Genomic DNA, 24,462 nt, shown 5'->3' with positions numbered 1-24,462 from the left:
ACATACATGCATCTTCCACTTTATTTTCTTTAAATAATTAATGGTAAGCATTTTGTATATTTTAAGCAGTCCAATCTTTGATTTAGTTCAACCATCAGCTTTATTCTATGTTTATTTACATTTATTTTGTATATTAAATGCTATAACTTATAATCGTGTATATATATATATATACACACACATAGATAAATACGCACGCACGTCAAATACTATTGTTACCGTTACCAACAAGACAAGCGAACTGACTCTTCCTGCTAACACAAAGCACCTTCATCTCGAGAAAAATTACAATGACTACTATGACCAGCAATCATGAGTCATCTATCCCTCTTCTTTGTGCTATCATTTTGAAAAACCTGCAAAACACTAGCAATGCTATCTCCTGTCACATGGATGAAAGCTTGTAGCTCATGCACATGGGTACCACAAAGTGAAAAAAAGTTCCCAAATTTGTTTTGGTAACGGCATATTAAATGTGCACAGCCCTAAATCATAAACACACAAACAAAAGATTAATAATCATAACAAACCTAAAACACGATCTCTAGAATCAATGCCGTTACCCTAAGAAAACAAAACCAACAATATAAAAATTCATAAATAAATGTCATTTTAATTAGTTAGTTATATATGATGATTTTGGTTGCACTTAAATTAGGGTTTATTCAATTTATTGGTTAATTGAGGGTCATATGATGTACATAGTTTGTTTATAAATCAAATTACAAGAGTTTTGATTTACATTTTATTTTATGTAAAAGATTACACAAGACTAAATATTTTCCTATATTTTCCTACATAGTAAGTTATTTGTAAAAACCTGAAGGAAAGAATAAATATACGTGTACAATTCAACCACATACAACAATGCATTATTCACATCATGATAAAGTTACGTAATCTAATGTGTTAGTTGCGTATATCACATCCATCTTTTAATCAATTAATGATACTTGCTTATGTTATGTATCATTTAATGTGTTAATCTAGGGGCGAAATAGGTTGGTAATTTGTACACAAGGTAATTTGATAACACAAAATATTTGTCTTATATTGTATTTTGAGTAGTTAAATGCATTTTTTTTTTCAAAAATTGTTAAATTTATCCTATATAAAATCAACTCAGAACTTATAGGTTACATAATTTTGGGAACAATATGATTAAATTACTCACATGTAAAGCTATTACTCTGTTTACTCGAAGCTACTCACGGGGCGTCTAACTCATTTACAACTTAATACAATAATGCTTAAGATCATCAACCTATTCTGACATGCCAACGTACCCATGTGACCAATTTAGATGAACAGCTTGCGTATGTTGTATTCGATTTACATAATTTTAAGTTTGTTTAGATTATTGTTGATGTTTTTGACACAAATACTTAAAAGGTCTTGTTAATTTGATTCGTCAAATTTGTACAACCTAAATCAATCAGCATGCTAATTAACATGTCCGGCACCCTTAGAATGTAAAACATGTGCAATTGTATCATCAATCATCATTAAAATAGTGTGAATATATTATAAATCACTTTAATGTTGGGTTTTTTTTACAATTTTTGAGTGTGATGCAACTTATCTAAGTATGATTGATTGTAATAACTAAAATATACAACCTTCTTCTACTACTGGAGTATAGCTAGTATGATTTAAGGGACTCCAAATAGAAGTGGTAATAGTGATGATAAATATATTCACCATGTCTGATTTAATGTGGTGTTCTCGAGCTATTTATTAATGGAAAAGAAATGAAATGGATGGAAAGACAAAAAAATTGTTGTGTTTCAGATTTTTTTAAAAGAAAGAAAAAAAATTGAAGGAAATTATGTTCCTGAGTTTCATTAAACGAAAAATAATAAAACAGATGGAAAGAAAATAAAGAGAAATAAAAAGTAAATTTGATGGAAATGTATTTTTTTCCCAATTTGAAAAGAAATTGAAAGAAAGAAGGGAAAGAAAAAAAAGAGAGAGAAAATTAAAAGAAATTTTTTTCCTTTTTATCATTTTTACAATTTCACTTGGAAAGATATGACGGTTTGGAACTTAAAAGTGCCATTTGTTTGTGGGTCTGGTTTATAGGCATTGTGCTAATTGCTAAAGCTTGTAACTTTATATATTTGGTACTCCTTTTTAAGATTGAGAACGTTTTTCTCGTTTACATTTCTTTGAAGATTAAGCACTTTTTTTTTGTTGTATTTAGTATATATGGTATTTTCATTATTTAGTTGTTTAATAAGGAGATAGATTGCATACGAATATAACTACTCAAATTTTACGATTAATACTTTGTATTTCTCATTAAATACGAAACGGTTATAACAAAGTGGCAGACAAACGGACAACAAATTGCTCCGCAACCCCTTTTGAATAGCAAATGAGTATTTAGTAATGGTCATCGGCAATGAAGAATGGGTTTGGGGGGGGGGGGGGGTGGGTGTTGAATAACATGTTTATTTTCAAAGATAATCTCTTATGTCCAGCAACTAAAACTGAAACTTTCTCATGCCATGTACACAATTATCGATTGTTGTAATTTAGCAAATAACTTGTTTATGATACTCATACCAATGTTTATCAGGTAACACTAAAACTAAAAACGATGACATGCGTAATTTTACATGCTAAGGCAGGCTGTTGTGTGGCTGTAAAGCAGGTGACATGCCCGGCCCTTAACACATTAACAGGCGCCAAAAGGGAGAAATGGTGATTGGTGAGGTCATCCCCAAATGACCAATCACACTTTTTCTTTCATCTTCTTCTTCTTTTCTTTTTTTTTTTTTCTAATTTAATATCTACTTAAACTAGAGGTGTTCACGGTCCGGTTTTCACGGTTTTTAGGTCAAACCGTATCCAAACTGTTGGTAACGGTTTTTAATTTTCGTAACCCAAAACCAAACCATTGAACTCTTAAACCAAACCGGTTTGGTTCCGGTTTGGTTTCACGGTTTGGGCATGTCGGAATTTTATATAAAATGCCTAAAATACTGTATTTTAATGTAAAGTTCCTAATAAATTATAAAATCTAACAAGCATCCACTGGTTTTATTTTCAGTTAAAAAATTTATAACATTGAACAATGTTTATTGTGGTTTGGACACTTTGGCTTAGCTCACTTCAGTTACCGTCAATATTTATTAATGCATATTTATATTCACATATTAATATTATAAAATATTATATGTTTCTAGTACTATATATATATATATATATATGATTAAATCATACCGGTCCGGTTTTATACGGTTGGTTTTTGGTGCAAACCGTAAACCAAACCGTTCGCTACGGTTTGAAAATTTTCAAACCAACTGACCGAAAGTTAAAAAAGAAAACCAACCATGAAACCAAACCGATGACCGGTTCGGATGGTTTCACGGTTTCGAACCGAACCGTGAGCACCCCTAACTTAACCACAACACAGGTGTTAATAGTTATATTAGTTAAAGCCTCACCGCCTTGTAGATAGTGACATAATGTTTTAACTTTTAACTAACCCAACTACAACTACTTCCATCCTACCAAGTTAAGAGCCAAACTTCATATAAGAAACGTAACTTAACAATTTGGACAACTAGTTTGATGTTTTATTGACCATAAAACTAGTTTGATAATTGATATTAAACACACAAAATGTAAGTTAAATTAATACGGAAAGAGACTCGCTGACTTGACTAGAGATGTGTCCCTACATTAAAACCCAACCCAGCCCGATTTAGGTAACACCTTCTATTCTAATACTAGGTGACACGTGGTGTCTTTTTTGTATGTGCTGTCCACCCAACCTTTTTCTAAATTTACTTATTCACCCCTATTGCGTGACGGAACACCACACGTGATTTATGCTTCTATATTTTATTATTTTCTGTAAAGTACTACGTACACACCTGTCTGCAACCTAATGATTTCCGTTAAAAGTATAGAGACAATGGTTCAAGGAATCAAACAAGGACACGTACTGACCAAACATGTTTCCATGCCAAATTTGCCTTCATGTTTTGTGTGATTGGTTAACTTAGTCCCTAGAAGTTTAAGGTTACACAAAAATAGTCCTCAAAGTAACACATCTTTAATTATTTGATCACATCCTTCTTCCTTGTGTCAATATAGAGATAACGGATAACGTTGTGTTCCCGAGTTCACTTAACGAGTGAAAGGATTGGAAAGGGAAATATTTCCATTCCTTTCGTTTCTTTTCTCTTCCTTTCCCTCTTTTCATTTCCTATCATTTTGGAAAGAAAGCTTTTACACAATAAAATCCCTCACTTTCCTTTTCTTTCTTTTCTTTTCTTTCTTTAAATTAAACTCGGGAGCAGTCTTTTTATCCATTCATTTCGTTTCCTTCCTCAAATGAAACTCGGGAACACAAACCTCCTTTTCTTTCCTTCACTTTCCTTTCCTTCATTAGTGCTGTGTTCCCAAGTTTCATTAAAGGAAGAAAATGGAAAGAAATAAGGAAATGTGTGTTCCCAAGTTTTATTAAAGGAAAGAAAAGAAAGGAAATGAAAAAGAAATATAAGGCAAATAAAGGGTAAAATGGGTGGGTTTGTTTTATTTCCAAATTGGAAAGAATTAAATGGAAAGAAAAAGAAAGGAAAGGAGTTAAATAAGTGAAAATGAAAAGAAAGGAAAGGAAATGATCATTTCTTTTCTCTTCTTAACTTAACTTGGGAACATAACGTTAAGGAGAGAAAGGAAAAAAAAAGAATGGAAAAATAGAAGTGAGTGTGTTCCAAGGTTTTTTTTTTTTGTGTGTGAAAGAAAGGAATGGAAAGTTAAAAACTTGTGTTCCCAAGTTTCATTTAAGAGGAGAAAAGAAAGAAAAGAAAGGAAAAATATGAGGTTTTAAAGGGTAAAATCTTTCTTTCCGATACGAAAAGAATTGAAAGTGAAGGAAAGGAAAAGTGATGGGATGCATAAAGGGAAAAGAAGAAAAGAAAACTTTCTTTTCCTTTCTTTCCTTTCATTATGTTAACTCGGGAATACTTCTACCTCTTTCTCTTCATTTCGTTTCCTTTCTTTTCTTTAACGAGACTCGGGAACACAGTGTAAGTGGAGTTAGGGAACACAACGTAAGTAAACTTCAGGAACAGAGTGCGATGAATGAAAATGTGAACCAACCAACTGGCACCATCACATTTGATCAACACCTTAACGTTCTCAACGCCAACCACAACCATCACACCACTAATGATGAGTGCGTACCTTTAAACATGTCCTATTTGTTCACACATTGAGAGACTGGTTGGGGGTCTAAGACATCTAAGATTTTAATGCTATAAAAGAAGTTGAAACCCAAAAATTCATTTAATTTTCTTCCCTTTCGATTTTTTCTACACACAAACACAACCATGTTTGAAACCCAAATCTATGGTTCTGAAACTAATTTTCGTTTATATATTCAACCCACCCAAACAACCCTCATTTTTTCCAACCACCAACAAGGCATTTGCACCTTTTCCATATAGACAGTTTATACACATAGTTTATACACATGAACAACAGGATGTAAAATTCTGCAGGCCTTAGCGTGTACGTAGATTAATTTTCGTAATTTGTGAAATATTTACATAGGACTATGTTATAATCCGGTTCGTTTAAATATAAATGATTAAAATATAATCGCAAGGTGCTTTAAAGGAAGTGACTAATTAGAAACATTAAAAATAGGACATATGAAATTATGAATAACAATTAAAAAAAACCATTATTGTAATTTTATAAAGTGTAGGAACGATTTTTGTAATTATTCTAAATTCAAGAAAAAGACATTATTTGTAAATATGATAAAGCAAGGCAACAATTGTAATTAAGTCTAAAGTCCAAACACAATTTGGCGTCTTCAAAGTTCAAACATTATGACTCTTGGTCTTATTAATATTAATTATTACAATGATGAAGTCATTATTAAACAACATGGATACGTGTCACTTAATAAGCAAGATTTGGCTTATTAAACATTTTTAACCACAAAACCGGGACAACACCACCTTAAAAGCAATTATTGTTAAAACAAAATGATTGTCCGGCATATTTGGAAGATAGGTACGACCTTCGAATACGATTAGTAAAAAATAATTATATTGTATTATTTTAAAATCAAATAAATGAATATTGTTTTCGGTGGTCTTAGGATCACTAAGACATGTTTGAAGCAAATTGTCTTTGTAGATCAGTTACGGCTAGATTCTTTGCAGGTATGAATTTATGATACTTTTAGTGAGACGATTTATTGCAAAATAGAATACTATTTGCCTCGTCACATGCTTATTCCTTTGGCGTGATAATAAATACGTGTAGGAGAGAATTATCACTGGAAATGAGTATACATAGAGCATAACATGAAATCCTTATCGTCATCCCGTATTACGCTAGATTTTATCAACTTTTATGATCACGGTGTACTGTTCCATTATGGCCCATGATTATAGGTATAAGTGCCGAGTGATAACAGGTAGTCCTTGGATAAAATGTGCCCACACAATTGCTTGTCACGTAGGCACAAGCCTGCGACATATGGGCAGGATAACTTGGGTTAAAACACTTAAAATGATCCAATTTTTTGGATTAGTGATATCTTAAAAGTGGTTTTATTTTATTAGTTACTAAAAGTGTGTAGTTAATTAGAAATTAACTTTACAAAAGGAATTATAAAGAATACCTCGTTGAAGATTTGATATCATTTTTTCTTTTTACCTTTTTATAAAGATATACACTTGACGACAAAACTAATTAATTGGATATACTGTATTAGTATAAAGTTTATGAAACTTTGGGCTTTTATGCTTACAAGGCGTTTAAAACCTACAACTTTGGGCCTTACTTTTAGCCCATTTTGATCCGGGCCCAGGCCGAAAACTATACGAGGTTATTTTTTTGGGCTGGTGCTTTAGCCTTTAGCTCCTAATCCTATATTGTTAAATCTAATTTAAATTTTTTTTAAAATTTTTCATCGCACAAATGAAAAATAAATCATGGTTATTGTTTGATGATTATATTTTTTATTTATAAGTAATATGAATAATAGACCTTGATTATTATTTAATGAATTTTCTCTTCGCCATCACTTCCTAATAATGTTTAGCTAAAAAATAATGACGAAATAGTAATTAAGATTCATACATATTCAATTTATCACTTTTAAAATTATGTAACATTTGTAAATACTTTCACTACACTGAAACACATGATGCAATTGAGTGACTAGAGAGAAAAAAACAGTTTTAACTTTGGTAAAATGCTTAACATAAAGTTCTCTAACACGAAACTTGGGTTTGTGGCCACAATAGACCATGTCTTGTAGGCCATTCGAACCGCTCGCCACTCACACTCGTTCGTCGCTCGTTCGAAAATTGCTCGGAAAATGCTCGCTCGATTGTAAATGAGCCGCTCTACTAGGTTCGGTTTGTAAACGAGCCAAGCGACAAGCAAAGGTCTGCTCGGTTCGGTTCGCTTGAATATTTTTAATTTATGTTATATATAATTAGATATGAACAAATATATAAGTATATAGACTACACACATAAAATATAAGTATACAATTTTTTAAACCCTTTTTAAATTTTCATATTCCGTCAATTTAATAATTTCATTAGTTCAATTCAAGTTTTTCAGAATATTACAAGTTTGTTTACATGTTCATTACATTTCACTTGAAACTTTTTTCTTCTAAAAATTTACAACCTATTATACATATGTGTAAAAACTACTAATTTGCATACAAAAAAATATTATTTACAACATTCAAAAACTTGTTTCAAATTTTAGACTGAAAAAGAAATAAATAATGCTCGATATTGCTCGATGTTGGATCAAAAAATGTTCGATTCGATCTTGGCTCGTTTCGTTTTTCGCTTAGTTCGAATTTTAGCCGTTCGGTTCAGTTGTAAACAAGTCAAGCAACGAGCAAGCCTTTGCTCGGTTCGGCTTAGCTCGTGAACAGCCCTAATCTCTTGTATGGACAACAATTGGACAATCATTGTACAGTTTTGATAAAATTTAAATCTTTTATTGTTTCTGTAGTTCGACACACATGTTCCTTTTATTTTCTTTATTTTTTTTTTCTCAATATCTGGTGCAAGATAAAGAAGTGCAGCAGGAGCCTAAAATCCCATGTAGAAAAGGTTGGTTGGAATAAATTTGATGGTTTAAATTCCCACAGTAAATAGGCATATTCTCTGCCAACATATTTTTGAGGGAACTGATAAAAGTGAAAACAACTAAAATAGAACATATTTGCAAAAAGCTTCGGTAATTATAACATAGCTTGCCTATATCTCATTAGGTTTTTGGGGGCATTAGGGTGTAAGCCTGTAAGGTGTCCACGTGGGAATCGGGCGAGGATAATGAGTTGGCAAGGATACCGAGCAGTGACAACTCTAAATGAAAAATTAAACTCTATAATTACCAATCTTTTAAACTATTTCTACATACATTTCACACACAATTCTCATTATTAAAACGCCCAACATCAACTAAGAGCTCGGAACTATGAACAAGTCGCATTGTCAAAGGCTTGGATCTATGGTTCCGAAGGCCAAGTGACCAGAAACCAACAAAGCTTAGATTGTTTTGGAAACAAAAAATCTTAATATTTATTATATATCATTAACTAAATATTTACATATATATCTAATTAACAAAATCATTAAAATCATGGTGCTTGCATAAGGTCAGATTATTTCTTAAAGGGGGATAAAAATGAGAAAAAATTATAGCAAAAAAAAAAAACCCTCTAAAAAATAATAACTCAAAATTTAATTAAAAACGAAAAAAGTAAAAACACAAAAATGTTTTCACCGTCTTCCTTATTCTAAAAAAAAACACAATATTGAAGAAAAAAGATCATTGCGTCTTTTAGTTATCATTGTGTTTTTTATTTATTTTCGTCATCGATTGTGTTTTTTTTCCCTTAACATTGTATCTTTTTTTTATATAATATTTCTCAACATTGCTTTATATTTTATTTGCCATTGTGTTGTATTTTGCGATTTATTGTGTCTTTTTATTTATAATTTTGTGTTTTGTTAATTTCGTCATTGTGCATTTTTTCTCGGCGTTGTGTATTTTCGTCGTTTTTTTTAGAACGGAAATGACAGAGAAACATTTTAGTTTCTATTTTTTTTTTGTTTTTTATTTATATTTTAAGTTATGATTTTTTTTATTCTTCTTGAACTTTTTTAGGGTGTCTTTTCTGTTTTTTTTCTTTTTTTGTCATAAATCATTCTCACACTTCTCATTTTGTCTCTATTTGTTTTTTAACTTTTTCCTTAAGATTTGAATTACAATATTGGCATGTGTTCTTATGTATTATTAATTATTTCAAATACATTTATCAGAATATTAATTAACATATCAAAGGCATGTTATGAACTACATATTCAATTCTCTCTTTCACAGAAATAACCTGTGGCTTCTTGTTGGTTTCATTCTCCAAATAGGAATCATATAACATTAAAAACTACACCAAAATAGCGTGTATATATAGCAAACCATTTTCAAAGGTTTCACACTAATTAGTTGACAGGAATTATTATTGATTTAGTTCACACTTCATGCAATGACCTTAATTAGGTAAACTGATTGGGCTATAATTAACAGAAACCATATATTTTCTATTTTTTTTTCCTCATAGTAATATGGCCAAACCATAAGGAAATGTAGAAATGCCTTCTGATCATGTGTCCACTTTCAGGTTAAAGCATTTCTTTTATAAACAAAATCAATAAGATGATAAGACAGAAAGATTACATCAAAGAATGAGAATTTATGATATGTGAAATTCGAATGAATTCCATCTTTGAAAATTGACCAAGTGGTTTTTTTTATATAGGTGTCAAACCGATACAAAGGTTGGGGTGAAACGTCATAGTGTTTTCCGAAGCAGTTATGGCAGTTAAATTGTAACCGGTATAGTTACATCGGTCTCAAAGTTCTAAGATTCTACCTAAGTGCAAGATGCTACCGCAACGTACTTGTTATTAACAAAGTTGACACCGAACTTCAAAGTCACTACCAACCTACAAAGTCGCTATCGACCTTCACTAACCAAGTTGCTACTAATCAGTAGCAACGCTGTTACTTATTTCAAGTAACTTTTGAGGTTCATTTTTCTTGCAAATTTTTCACCATCCTTGGCGATCTAATGCATTTCCAATGAGGTGCCTTTAAGCCAGTGGTGTCGCCTCTTGGATCCTACAAGGCGCCAGCCCCTTGACCCTGCCAGGACACTGCCCCAAACCTACCAATGGGCACGTTGTGCCGTAGCCATATATGTTCGAAACAAAATAACAATAACCTTGGACAAGTGTGTACTCCACAACTTTTAAGTTGTACCAATGTATATGTAATCTCCCATTGGATCTATAATTAAACCCTAATTACCCGTGATAGTCCGATAACACTAAAATCAACAACATAATAGAAACTAAACATGATCAATATATTTGTTTCATTAACTTGTTTGCAACTAATCTCAAAATATCAAAGGGCTAACATGAGTAGCAAAATGATAACAAGTCATTAGAAAACATTCTCTATTGTTATAACCCTACTATACTTCCTTAGCATATGATTCACCATGCATGAAAATTAGCTAGTTAGCTAGTCTCAACTCAAGATCCAGCCCACCCTCCATAGTCACTTGTGTAAGAAGATTTGTCTTCTGCCTCTTACCACCCATATTCCAACAAGATTCCAAGTCAAACCCTAAAACCAAATAGTGGGCATCGACTGTTATGATCAAGACTCTCTTGATTGTGGTTCTTGTTGACTGTTTGGTTGAGTTTAACTTTTTCTCTCCGGTGGAGATTCATGTGACCACCAAGTGCTTGAGCTGACCTGAATTCCCTTCTACAAAAGCTACAAGAATAAGACCTTGGTGGCCATATGAAACCGCCTAGTGGGCATCGAGCATCTTCAACAAACGCTTGTTCTTCCCATGAGACGATGCTCTTTCGCTTCACCGACATCGATCAAGTATTGTGAATATATATATATATATATAGAAACTTGTCAAGTTATTATTTTATGTTGGTACATATTGAAGAGTGATAGTAATTTGATCATATAATTATAGGCAGTTGAAATTAAATAATTAAATGCATGAAAGCTACAAGTGAACCCATAAGTGTTGTATGAAAGGCCCATATGATATATGCACGTTGGATTTTAGTAAGTTTGGTTGTTGCAATGGATGCATGGTACTTGAGTTTTTTCAGTTATGGGTTGATAAGTATTTGGTGTCATCTAACTAAAAACCTTTATCCCTACGTATCATAGGGTTATAGATATGTACATTTGTGTACAAACATTTATGGTTATTCTATGGAACTATCATATATCCCAAGCTCATGGAAGATAATGAAATGCTATATATGGTTTGTATAGTACATTAACCTACTACCCGTGAGTCCTTGGCAAAACCTATAATTAACCATGACGATTTGGATTTATTTACTTTGAAAATTTTAACGATGTGCTTTATATCATAGGGTAAGGTTAAAATGAAAACCCACTTGAGTTGTGAAAACCCGCGAAAACCTTATGTAACATCTTTTTTTGCAACATTTAATACAAAAGATCGAAACATCAAAAAAAATATTTTGCTATTTTTTAACATTTTTTTACTAATTTTTTATATATGTTTTCAAGAGAGAGAAAAAGTTATATTTATATTTACATTTTTTATTCACTTTAATTATGGATCACAAGATTTAAATATTAATTAAAAATATGTGGTTGAGAATGGATTTTTAGAGTTTTCACAACTTAAGTGGGTTTTCATTTTATACTTAGCCTTACATCATATGTCTACCAAAGTGTGCTTTATATTAAGAGTTAAGTGTCATTTTAGTGCATAGTTAATTACACAACTTCAGTACCGTTTTTAAATTTATTGCAAATGACTACTCACTTTTCTAAAACTTGAGTATTTTTTTTCTAACACCGTCTATTTTATTTATTAAGTCAGTGGTAAATTGGTAATTTCCTTTATTTTATTTATTTTCTCTTTTGAGCTAGATGCTATTTTCATACCCGTGGTTTGTTATGCAACTTTAGTTTCTTTTCTTTTTTTAATATATTGCAACCGGATACTTGAACTATTCTTAGATTCATAGGCAAAACAAAAAAGACATTATATATTACATATTATAATTAAAAGGTCATGTAGTAACACCACGACGCGAAATTGAGTAGTGGGGCAATAATATAATATAAAATTATTGATGTATTAAAGTTTTCAATTGGTAGTTTGGTACAAATGAAATATGTGCTTTATAATTGACAGATTAACAGGTTATGAATTATCCTTCAATTTAGTTTTCACTAATTTTAGTTTTTCTATAACTTAATATCTATTACGCAATGCATAGTTTGCGGTTTTATACATAAACTCAATCAAGGTGGCTAAGAGAGCTGCACAAACTTTTGGTTATGTAAAGATCGTGTTCATTCGTCAGGTCACACTCTTTCAGAGCCATACGCTTTGCTTTATAAAAGAGAACTTTGTTTTGAGAGTGAAAACGCAAATGATAGAACTTATGGTCTCTGGCTTGCGTGTTTGCGGAACTACTAGAAAATAATGAGATCACTAGATCATCAGTGAAAGAAAGACCAACGATGATCCTATCCTAAAAATATAGAACGCTTTTTCCCCACCAATAGCCCCCCCCCCCCACCCCAACACACACAGAGGGCCTCCTTGGAGGTCTTGGGGTGGGGAGCAGTTCCTCCATAACGATGGTGTTGAAGTTTTGTGATTGGTCGGGTAATAACTGGGTGGGGTAATGAACGGCGGAGATGATTTTATGTTTTTTTAATATAAACTTAATAATAAAATAGTGATAGGGTAATAATTGGAAGTGAGTTTATCCTAGGGGTGGAAATAAGCCAAACTACTCGAGACCGGCTCGTGAAAAAGCTCGATCGAGCCGGGTTGAATCGACCTCGAGCCCGAGCTCGAGCCTAAAAGCAAGCTCGTATAATAAACGAGCCCGAGCCTGAGCTTCACTTATCGAGCTCGAGTCGGCTCACGAGTCTAAATGAACCAGCCATTTATATAATTTTTTAATATATATTTAATAATATTAATTAATATATATAATGTTATGAAATAACTAAATAATATATATTATTTTATACATAAAATTATAACTGAAAAATATATATATAAATAATTATAAATATAAAAAAATAAATTAATAAGTAGCAAACGAGCCAAGCTCGAGCTCCATATAAGTTAAATAAGCCGAGCTTGAACCTAGTCAAACTCAGGTTCAGCTCATTTACACCCTTAGTTTATCCAGTAACACGTTTCATTTATGATATTCATGTGACGACGCAACTCCACATGTCACACAACTCCTAATAAAGGCGTTATCCGTTACACACACTTTGGTGTGTTACTCTAGCCTTCATGGTTAGCCCCGGGCCAAGTCAGTGTGGGGACCCTGTCGTACTCTTGAAGGATGATGAATCTTCATGAACTAACAACACACACAGGTAACTGACCACTTAATTCAATCCGTTATCATCAATCTTACTGGTATATTCTATTCAATTCAACGTTCATAGTTAATTTCATTTTGCTTAACTGCAATCCGACGTTAATGGTGTCAGGTGTGCGTGTGTGTGATAATAATATTCACAAATTCAATCATGCACACAACCTGTTTGATAAAATGTCTGTGTGAGTTTTTACATTCTATAGCAATACTGTAATCACAATCACATATTCACATACTTGTCGTGTAATTGCAAGTTATATAATATTATAATCACAATCACTACATATATCAGTTGATCCTATACTACAATATTATTGGTTACTTATTCACAGTGGCATAGTTGTATAGAGCTTTCGGCTGCGTTAGCGTTAGCGTTAGTCACTTTAGTCATGTTTTAGGCTAAATACTTATTTAAGTGAAAACCGCTCTGCTTGCGATGTGCGCATATAATATATATATATGTGTGAACCCTCGGGTGGGCAAAAGTGAATTTGCACTAATTTTGACGTTATTTTACTAATCTTGTGAAAATAACGTTAAAAGTGGCAGAAGGTTAATCAGGCATCATGTGGTGGCGTTGATAGCCGAAAGACAAGGGTACATGCACCAATCGACCAGTGTGCCGATGGTTGAGCATTATGTGCCTTATGTCCAAAGCTTGATGCAAAACTACTATCGAGCCGGGGGTCTCACCGGAAGCAGCCTCTCTATTCCTACGGGGTAGAGGTAAGGCTGTCTACATCTTACCCTCCTCAGACCCTACCATAGCTTCGTTATTGGTGGGATATAATTAGTACGATGATGATGATGACTTATTTAAGTGAAAGTAGTTGTTGTAGAGAAAAGGTAGATACTACATGCTTATAATAGTCAGATAAATTTGAATAAATTATCTTTGACTGGCGTAGAGAACGTTAAGAGCTCTTATTATCCGGGTACCGCTTTTAGGTGTTTATTGAAGTTACAGCTGCTTCTCTATGACTGTTGTTAGTATATTTGCTGGTACTAGAAGATTCACGGATAATGGCATATTAGGTGGACTCGAATAGTTACGTCAATACTGTTTTTAAAGAATGCTTGTTAAGTGAGGTTATGACGTTAGACGATGATGAAGTTTGATAAGTATTCAATCATGCACACAATCTGTTTGATAAAATGCTCGTGTGAGTTTTTGCCTCCAATATGAGATCTATATACATTACATTCTATAGCAATGATGTAATCACAATTAATTTAATCACAATACTACATGTCAGTTGATCCTACACTGCAACATTATTGGTTATTTACGGTGGCATGATTGTTAAAAAGCTCGGTTACATTAACAATTATGTGGGCTACTTCAGTCATGGTTTAGACTTTAGACCGAATGCTATGTGTTGACTTGAGTCAAATTTCACTTATGAATATGGTTGATAATATACAGATTTATTTTAATGAATTATCTTTGACTGGCATAGAGAACGTTATCAGCTCTTGTTATCTGGGTACTGTTGTTAGGTGTTTGTTCTATGACTGTTGTAGTATATATGCCGGTACTAGAAGATTTATGAATAGTGGTATATTAGGTGGACTCGATTAGTTACTTCATTACTGTTTTGAAGGAATGCTTGTTAAGTCAGGTTGAGGATTTGGAGGGTATGATGTTAGCGGTTAGACAATGATGAAGTTTCATAAGTATTGTGGTAATATTAAGTTGTTTTAGTTATTGGTGTTTATGTGTGGTCTTTAGGATGGGAACAAGATTTGGTAACGGTGTAAAGATGCATTTAGTCGGGTTAAGTTTCGGTTACATCCCAAAAACAAACCTAGACTGAAGAAACTGAAGAACACCATTAGGAAATGTTATTGCATTTGAGAGGCCATATATTGAAGAAAGTTCACTTTTTGAAACCAAAGTGACTTTTTCTACCAAGAAACAAAATTTACAAAAGCACATTAAAAATCCACGGAAAAACATAATATTTCACATTCTTCGGAGAAAAAAAAATATAAAAAGCCTTGGAATGTATAAGTGCAGCTTCCATCATCATCAGCATATCATGGGTTCCAGACAACTGCATTTTCTATTTGCCGACTGTATATGTTTACAAGTTGATATATGTTTTATGATTTACGATCAATCAAAAGCATACAAAACATTCAAGGTAAGAGTACTAACTAAAGAATTTGCCGCTTTCGATGGCATCCTTGTTGGCATCTCCAAGGGCTGCAGAGTCCAAATAGGTTTCGGCCAATTGGACTCTCTTCACATTTTCTTGTTCCTGAACAAGCATGAATCCGTACTCTAGAAGCTTCTCTATTGTCATTTTCGGTTGCTCGAATGTCGGGGGTCCCTCCTTCGAGTTCACAAGCTTCTTTCCAATGGTTTCAACACCAACAGTTGAGATCCACTTCCTCACTTCATCATCGTACACTCTAGCCCTCAGCGCGCCAAAGAAATCTAAAACACACACACACACACAAGAAAAACAGCCTTAATTTGATGTTTTCAAATTTGGAATGGGGGTTACGTTTTTCCAACCGTGTACTTACCTATGGATTGCCCTGGGAAAGTGTCGACAAGTTTGACTATGTCTTCGTTGGGGACACTGTCGGTACGGAAGATACCGATTCACACACCAATCCGGTCGTCTCTTGTAGGGGCCCAGTAGAACTTTTCCATACGACCATCACGGATAAGTGGAGCGTAAAGTGTTGAGAAATCGTTTCCAGTGACGACGATCGGGACACGTGGGTTCTCCTCCTTGTTGTACATTCCAGGGAGTTGTACATTGGTTGGGTTATCAGCAATGTTCATGAGGGTTGCGTTGACCATCTGGTTGTTGACTGTGTACTGTGTTGTTCCACCCATTCTACCCGCACCTGCGTCAAGATCGTTGATGAAGAGGCAACACATTTTACCCTTCTTGATGATATCTGCAGCCTCACGGTACCGTTGTCTGATGAGTTTTGCGGGCTCTCCAGCGTTCCCACTTTCCAGTTCTCCGGCACTCATCATGATAGGACTGGGAAAGAAATTCACAGGTCAAAATCATGACTCTTACCGAGAATATGACGAGGACTTATTAATGTTCAGTCGTTAAGTTTTAATCGAATAAACACGACCACTTAAAAGAACCTACTTTTGTGTTCATGCGTGTTTGCTCGTAAAGAAAACAACTGTGTTTGTGTTTGTTTGTTTTGTATTCTAAACAAACTTACATGCACAAACATAAAAGCAAAGAAAATAAACATGGTCTTGTTTGTTTGTTGGTCAATTACAAACATAGGCCAATTAGCATTACTAATAACCAGTAAATAAATTTAAATGAATATGTAAACAAAGATAAATGATTGTATACGAACAAGATGGGTGCTCATGTCCGTTAGTTTTACTTAAAAAAAAATCTTTTTGTTCATGCTCGTTTGTTTACTTCATTGAACGTTCAGTTAGTTTACAAGCCTAATTTTTGTTTAAATTAAGCATGTTTAACTATGATGGGCGTATCACATATGTTCCTTGACAAATATACTTAGCAAAATCTGAATAAAATTTATTTAAAGACAAAAGATTGTTGAACAAGACTTACTTGATTCCCATCTTACGGAAGACCAATTCACATTGGAAAGATTTCCCCTGACCTTTGCCTCCCCGCACACCCAAAATTAGAGGCACCTGAACAAACAAAACTTTTAAAATAAATATTTTCTTGAACTTAGATTGCACGGTTCAGACTAAGAAACCAACCTTGATGTTGGGCAAAGTCATGAAGTTCTTTGAGATGTGAACAACGAGCTTGTCCATGAAAGCAGGCGCGATGTAGAATCCGTCCAGTTTGTTGTCCATATCGTATCTAAACATTCATAATTAATTTCAAAATCCAAATACATTCACTTCTCATAGTCTCATAGATTACTGATAACACTACTTACTGCCGAAGCCCCTGGCTTAGGTACTCATAGGAGTTCATGACGGCGTAGTGGGTCCCAGCGTCTTGTGGGGCCTGGAAGAGGGAGTCAACCATACCCTTTCCTCTGGTGATGTCTTGTTAGTACTCTCCATCTGTCCTTCTCGGTCTGTGTGGTTTCCTCAATCTCGTGCTCGACCTCTTTGTCGGCTGCCAAGATCTTGAAAGACGAAAACTTCTTGTTGTTGATGGGGAGTCTTGTGTTAACCACCTTCTTCAAGCTGCCACCCAAGAAGCTTGAGCTTGGAACACCACTGCTCAACTGTCACAACAATGGCAGATGGTTATAAACTTATAACTAGTTTTACATCCATGAATGCACAATTAATTTGAAAATAGGAAGTGATGGATGAAAGGAGTACCGGTGCACGGTTGACAGTGGCTCCGAAGGTTGAGACTGCGGCCGCCATTGTTCTCGGTGGAGATTGAGGAGAAGAGTTTGCAGTAGAAGTGAGTATGGGATGAACTATGAAGGTTGGTATTGTAACTTATAGTGGTATGAGTGTACCAGAATTATTAGGAGGGAAAGGATTGGCTTTTGAAAGCTTAACGGCCACATAACTAAGATTGAAAGAAATGCCACGTGGCATCAACTTAGTGGTAGTTGGGTGAAGGCCATAGACTTGGTTAGTCTTTCTGTCACCACACAATCTTGATTTGGCTTTTCATATAATAAAGCTAAACTGGTTTTCTTTTACACACTCGTTTCTTATATTTAGCAAACAAGTAATTCTAAAAATGACAACCGTAGCAAATTTATCGGTATGATGTTGTTCAAATTAATTGTGTTTTCATGAATATTACTAAACAGCACATACCCACAAACTCATATCCATGTAAACAGAACCATGGCCATTAATAGTTGTGGACCTAAACACATTAACACTAGTGTCAAATTATAGCCTTTCATGGCATATAATATAAGGTGGAACCTTTCATGAGTACATATAAATCTATTTAAAACAAGATTTCATTGACACATTTTATGTAACACTAATTTAAATTATAAATTTACTTGTTTAAAGAACTAGTCATAAAATTTTTGTTGGGAGTTGATAAAGAATATAGTTTATGTCAAGGAGTCAAGGAATATGAGACTGTGAACTATGAAGATAGGAATATTTAGGACATTGTACCAATTGAATTATTGGAAGGCTATGTGTTGTGGGCTAACTAAAAAGTGCATAATGTCCGGTCACGTCATTGTCACGCAGACAGCACGTTGTAGGTTTTAACTAACCCACCCTTTAACTATCACGTTGTGAGTTAACTAGAATTAAATAAAATAAACAAAAGAAAAAAATCTGAAGAAAACGTTTGATTTGTTGTTAGTGGGTTAATGAAAAAGGTGCAGGGGCGGGCACTTTGAATGATGTTGTGGATTAACGGGCTGTTATTTTTGCTAAAAGTGTGCTGAGGTGGAGTGGAAGTTAGCCCACAACACCCAGCCTCGTTATTTGCAACTGGACCTATGTTACAACAAAAGATTTGAACTTTGAAGTTTAGATCTATATTGAGTGAGAGCAAGTAGGGATTCAGTAGAAGAGAGATACTAGTATCGTGTATACGTGGGCAAGAAGAGAGTGAAAATGCGAGTAGCAATTTGGGTTATGACTGGGGGTGGCAAAACAAACTCAAATGGGTTGTTTTGGGTCAATTTGGATAACTTTTAAAATTGAAATGGGTCAGGATTGATCAAAAGAATTTTACAAGAAGGTTTGGATAACTTTTAAAATTGAAATGACGTGCTTAATGTGTTTGAAAGTGGATAGGCCAGAGAGGCTCTTAACTTTACCCCTATAATCAAATCTGAAATTCTTTTGACAGTAATTTCCAAATCTAATTTCTTTTAACAAATTTCAGTTCACCAAAAAAAAAAATTGTGGATCAAACACGCCCACATAATTTTTATGAGTTTCTTTGGAAAAGCCAATCTTAAAGCTCAACCAGAAAATTTCTTGGGGCTTCTTTTGACAGCTTATACATGAACCACAATTATATATATTAACTTTTGTTTTTATTTCTAGCCATCAAGGACATGATATTTGACTAGTTGTCGATTATTATCGTTGATAATGCAAGTAGCGATAATGGTCACTGTATGATACACAAAATGGTAAAACTAGGCGATCGTTGCATTCTAGAAGTTATGCTTATTAAGTGATTAGTTACACTTACTTGGAGTAGATTAGTTGCATTTATACTGTTTTAAATGGATATTTAAGTGATGGTTAGGGCTTCGGATCTCTATGGTCTCAGGTTCGAAACCATACTTAATGGGGTTTTCTTATAGTGGTGGGTTTTCTCCTTGATGGTGTTCCGGGTTAAGTCAGGTCTATAGCCTCAAAATTAGTATAGACGGTTGGCATCCCGTCTCAGGAAGGGTCATTCGGGTATTGAGGGTAGTTCCAAACGTTGTTAAAAATAGGATGTTTATTAAGCGAGGATGAGGATTTGAAGGATATGGCATGGACATTGATGATGAGGTTTGATAAGTATTGTAATATTGGTCATTCTTCACAGTACGTATGTGTGCATGTATGCATGTATGTATGTACCTATGGTCTTGACTGTAGGGACACGTTTTAGCAACGGTGAATGATGCGTTTAATTGGTTCAGTTTTAGTTTGATTTCTAGGAATCCTGGAACCGAAGAACATTTGAGAACCCATGTGAATGAAGAAAGTACAAAAGTGAAACCAAAGCAACTTGTTCTACCAGCAAACAAAATTTACAAAATGACATTATAAATCCATTGCAAACACATAATATTTCACATCTTTAGGAAAAAAGAACACTTTAACATTAAGCCTTAGGATGTATAAATGCAGCTTCCATCATCATATCAAGTGTTCCAGACAGCTGCATTTTCTATTTGCCGCCTGCATATGCCAATTTACAAGTTAATATATGTTTTACGATTGATGATTGATCAAAAGCATACACAATATTGAAGGTAAGAGTACTAACTGAAGAATTTGCCGCTTTCAATGGCATCCTTGTTAGCGTCTCCAAGGGCCGCAGAGTCCAAATAGGTCTCGGCCAATTGGACTCTCTTCACGTTCTCTTGTTCCTGAACAAGCATGAATCCGTACTCCAGAAGCTTCTCTATTGTCATTTTAGGTTGCTCGAATGTTGGGGGTCCCTCCTTCGAGTTCACAAGCTTCTTTCCAATGGTTTCAACACCAACAGTTGAGATCCACTTCCTCACTTCATCATCATACACTCTAGCCCTCAGCGCGCCAAAGAAATCTAAAATACACACACACAAGAAAAACAGCCTTAATTTGATGTTTTCAAATTTGGAATGGGCGGTAAGTTTTGCGAACCCTATACTTACCTATGGATTGTCCTGGGAAAGTATCGACAAGTTTGACTATGTCTTCGTTGGGGACACTGTCGGTACGGAAGATACCGATACACACACCAATTCGGTCGTCTCTCGTGGGGGCCCAGTAAAACTTTTCCATACGACCGTCACGGATGAGTGGAGCGTAAAGTGTTGAGAAATCGTTTCCAGTGACGACGATAGGGACACGTGGGTTCTCCTCCTTGTTGTACATTCCTGGGAGTTGCACATTGGTGTGGTTATCAGCATTGTTCATGAGGGTAGCGTTGACCATCTGGTTGTTGACTGTGTACTGTGTTGTTCCACCCATTCTACCCGCACCTGCGTCAAGATCGTTGATGAAGAGGCAGCACATTTTTCCCTTCTTGATGATGTCTGCTGCCTCACAGTACCGTTGTCTGATGAGTTTTGCGGGCTCTCCAGCGTTCCCACTTTCCAATTCTCCGGCACTCATCATGATAGGACTGGGAAAGACACTCATAGGTCAAAATCATGACTCTTACCCAAGAATATGACGTTGACTTATGTTTAGTCGTTATATTTTAATCGAATAAACATGAGCACTTAAATGAACCTGTTTTTGTGTTCATGCATGTTTGCTCGTTAAGAAAACAAATGTGTTTGTGTTCGTTTGTTTTGTATTGTAAACAAACATAAATGAACATAATTGCACAAACATAAGCATAGAAAATAAGCGTGGTCTTGTTTGTCTGTTAGTCAATTACTAATTACCAGTAAATAAATTTAAATGAGTATGTAAACGAAAATAAATTATTGTAAACGAACGAGTTAATTGTTCATTAGTTTAACTTAGGGGTGCAAACGAGCCAAGCCCGAGCTCGACTAGGCTCGAGCTCGGCTCGTTTAACTTATACAGAGCTCGAGCTCGGCTCGTTTCGAGCTCTGTTTTCAAAGCTCGAGCTCGGCTCCTTTACTATTTATCAATTATTTTTATATAATTTATTTTTATATATTTTTTCTATTATAATTTTATGTCTAAAATAATATATATATTTAAAAAAATTATATAAATGACAGGCTCGTTTAGGCTCGCGAGCCGGCTCGAGCTCGATAAGTGAAGCTCGGGCTCGGACTCGTTTATTAAACGAGCTTATTTTTAAGGCTCAAGCTCGGGCTCGGGCTGGATGAAGCTTGGCTCGATCAAGCTTTTTAACGAGCCAATCTCGAGTAGCTCGCGAGCAGCTCGGCTCGTTTGCACCCCTAGTTTAACTAAATAAACAAAATTTTTTATTCATGCTCATTCGTTAGAATAAACGAACATAAACAAATTTCTGACGGCCAATTCACAAACAGTTCATTGAACGATCGGTTAGTTTATAAGCCAACTTTTGTTTAAACTAAGCAATGTTTAACTATGTTGGGGATATCACATATGTGCCTTCACAAATATACTTAACAAAATCTGAATAATAGTTAAAGAATGTTTAACCGAATAGCCGAAAGATTGTCGAAACAAGACTTACTTGATTCCCATCTTGCGGAAGACCAATTCACATTGGAAAGATTTCCCTTGACCTTTGCCTCCCCACACACCCAAAATTAGAGGCACCTGAACAAATAAAAGTTTTAAAAATGTAACAGAATTTTTCAAAATTGCGCGGCTTAGTCTAGGAAACCGACCTTGATGTTGGGCAAAGTCATGAAGTTCTTTGAGATGTGAACAACGAGCTTGTCCATGAAAGCAGGCGCGATTTAGAATCCGTCCAGTTTGTTGTCCATATCGTATCTAAACATGCATAATTATTTTCAAAATCCAAAGACATTCATTTTCATAGTCTCATAGAATACTAATCAAGTTTCCTTACTGTCGAAGCCCCTGGCTGAGGTACTCATAGGAGTTCATGACGGCATAGTGGGTCCCAGCATCCTGTGGGGCCTGGAAGAGTGAGTCAACCATACCCTTTCCTCTGGTGATGTACTGTTGATCATCAGACATATCGTACGCGAGTACTCTCCATCTGTCCTTCTCGGTTTGTGTGGTTTCCTCGATCTCGTGCTCGACCTCTTTGTCGGCTGCCAAGATCTTGAAAGACGAAAACTTGTTAACCACCTTCTTCAGGCTGCTGCCCAAGAAGCTTGAGCTTGGAACACCACTGCTCAACTGTCATAACAATATTCATGTGTAGTTATAGTTAGTATGCTAATAAAAATAAGCGTACCATGTATAGTCTCACTTATAGCAGCGCTATTGGCAGGGTCTGTCTAGGAGTTATAATTAGGTACTATAGTCTACATATATATGAAAAGTTGAAAACGCATTTATAGCAGCGCTATTGGCAGAGTCTGTCTAGGAGTTATAATTAAGTACTATAGTCTATATATATGTATGAAAAGTTGAAAACTCAATTAATTTTAAGATAGTAAGTGATGGATGAAAGGCGTACCGGGGTGCGGTTGACGGTGGCTCCGAGGGTTGAGACTGCGGTCGCCATGATCTCCGGTGAAGGCTAGAGATTAAGGAGAAGAGTGAGCAATAGAAGTGAGTATGAGATGGTGGTTGGTTTTGTGACTTATAGTAGTAATGCGTGTACCAAAATTGTTAAGAGGGAAAGGATTGGCTTTTGAAAGCTTATTGGCCACATAACCAAGATTGAATGAAATGCCACGTGGCATTACAATATTGCTTGTTGGATTGAGGCCATAATAGACTTGGATGTGAAGAAGGACCTTTTGAGGTCAGTCTTTCTGTCACCACACAATGTAGATTTGGCTTAATTGCTTCCATCTTTTAAAGACTTTTTTTTTCCAATTTTATTAACTATTTTTTGAACAAAGAATAAACACTTAAGTTGTGTACTTGTATTCAAAGCATGCGAGGTTAGAAGAGTATCCTAATTTGGTAGTTCCCTAGGAATAAAAAGGATATTGTTGAAGCATTTAGAAGAATTAATATTATATGGTCATTAAATTTGATAGTCTTAGCAATTTGTTGATATAATGGTTTCATTTTCATATAAATGCTGTCATGTTATCTTTTATGAGCCAACAACATTTTTTATTTTGTTGTTTAACTTTGTTGATATGATTAAGTGCCATAATTCCTAATGTGGAAAATTAAATATTGTTTATTAAATAAGACATGAATTCAAATAAATTCAAATAAATTAACTTGCGTAAATTAAATCCCATCTTTGTTTTCTCAACTCGAGATATCCTTGATCTATAAAAACAGATACCAAAGGAAAAGGAAAAGGTTATAAATTTATAATTCATGGCATTCTAATCATAGCGTGTTTGTGCATTTGGAAGGCTAGGAAGGACTCGCATTTCTCAAACACAGTTGCAAACACGAGGAAGAGTTTGGAAGGGAGAAAAGACCAGTGGTTACGTATGGTTCTTTAATAGATCCAAAACTAATACCATTACTTTGTTAGATTGGTGTAATTTCAACTTTTCATAATTATGTTGTAATTGTTTGCTGTTGTCCGCCGTCGGGGTGTTTTAATAAGGTTTACCTTTCGGAAAAAAAAGAAAAAAGAAAGCGGAACTAGGTAGATGGTACCGCGGACCAGGGTCAAGTGACTGCAATATTCTCTTATATGTAATATAGGTTATCAAATGGAATTGCGCATATAAGTTATTAAAAGGAGACTCAATAATATAGATTATTGATTGGAAACTGTAAAAGCATTTTTTT

At 34.6% G+C, this 24,462-nt stretch overlaps 2 pseudogenes across 2 annotated transcripts; both read right to left on the bottom strand.

Annotated features, from left to right (window-relative positions):
* Nucleotides 1-15,661: 15,661 nt before the first annotated feature.
* On the bottom strand, nt 15,662-17,887 carry LOC143560335 (ribulose bisphosphate carboxylase/oxygenase activase 2, chloroplastic-like; annotated as a pseudogene). Its single transcript, XR_013140103.1, has 6 exons — nt 17,818-17,887; nt 17,421-17,717; nt 17,236-17,341; nt 17,078-17,163; nt 16,041-16,513; nt 15,662-15,948 (listed from the first exon to the last, which is right to left on the bottom strand). The product of XR_013140103.1 is annotated as a ribulose bisphosphate carboxylase/oxygenase activase 2, chloroplastic-like (transcript).
* A 2,533-nt stretch (nt 17,888-20,420) lies between these two features.
* On the bottom strand, nt 20,421-23,311 carry LOC143560334 (ribulose bisphosphate carboxylase/oxygenase activase 2, chloroplastic-like; annotated as a pseudogene). The gene is made up of 6 exons (XR_013140102.1): nt 23,210-23,311; nt 22,631-22,926; nt 22,446-22,551; nt 22,289-22,374; nt 20,796-21,268; nt 20,421-20,707 (listed from the first exon to the last, which is right to left on the bottom strand). The product of XR_013140102.1 is annotated as a ribulose bisphosphate carboxylase/oxygenase activase 2, chloroplastic-like (transcript).
* Between the last annotated feature and the right edge of the window lie 1,151 nt (nt 23,312-24,462).

Source organism: Bidens hawaiensis, unplaced genomic scaffold, assembly GCF_021521415.1.
Source record: "Bidens hawaiensis isolate Kalapana, Puna unplaced genomic scaffold, B.hawaiensis_p1.1 tig00020325_1, whole genome shotgun sequence".
NCBI lineage: Eukaryota > Viridiplantae > Streptophyta > Magnoliopsida > Asterales > Asteraceae > Bidens > Bidens hawaiensis.
Note: the sequence above shows the minus strand (reverse complement) of the source record. Positions and strands in the feature narration are given on the sequence as shown.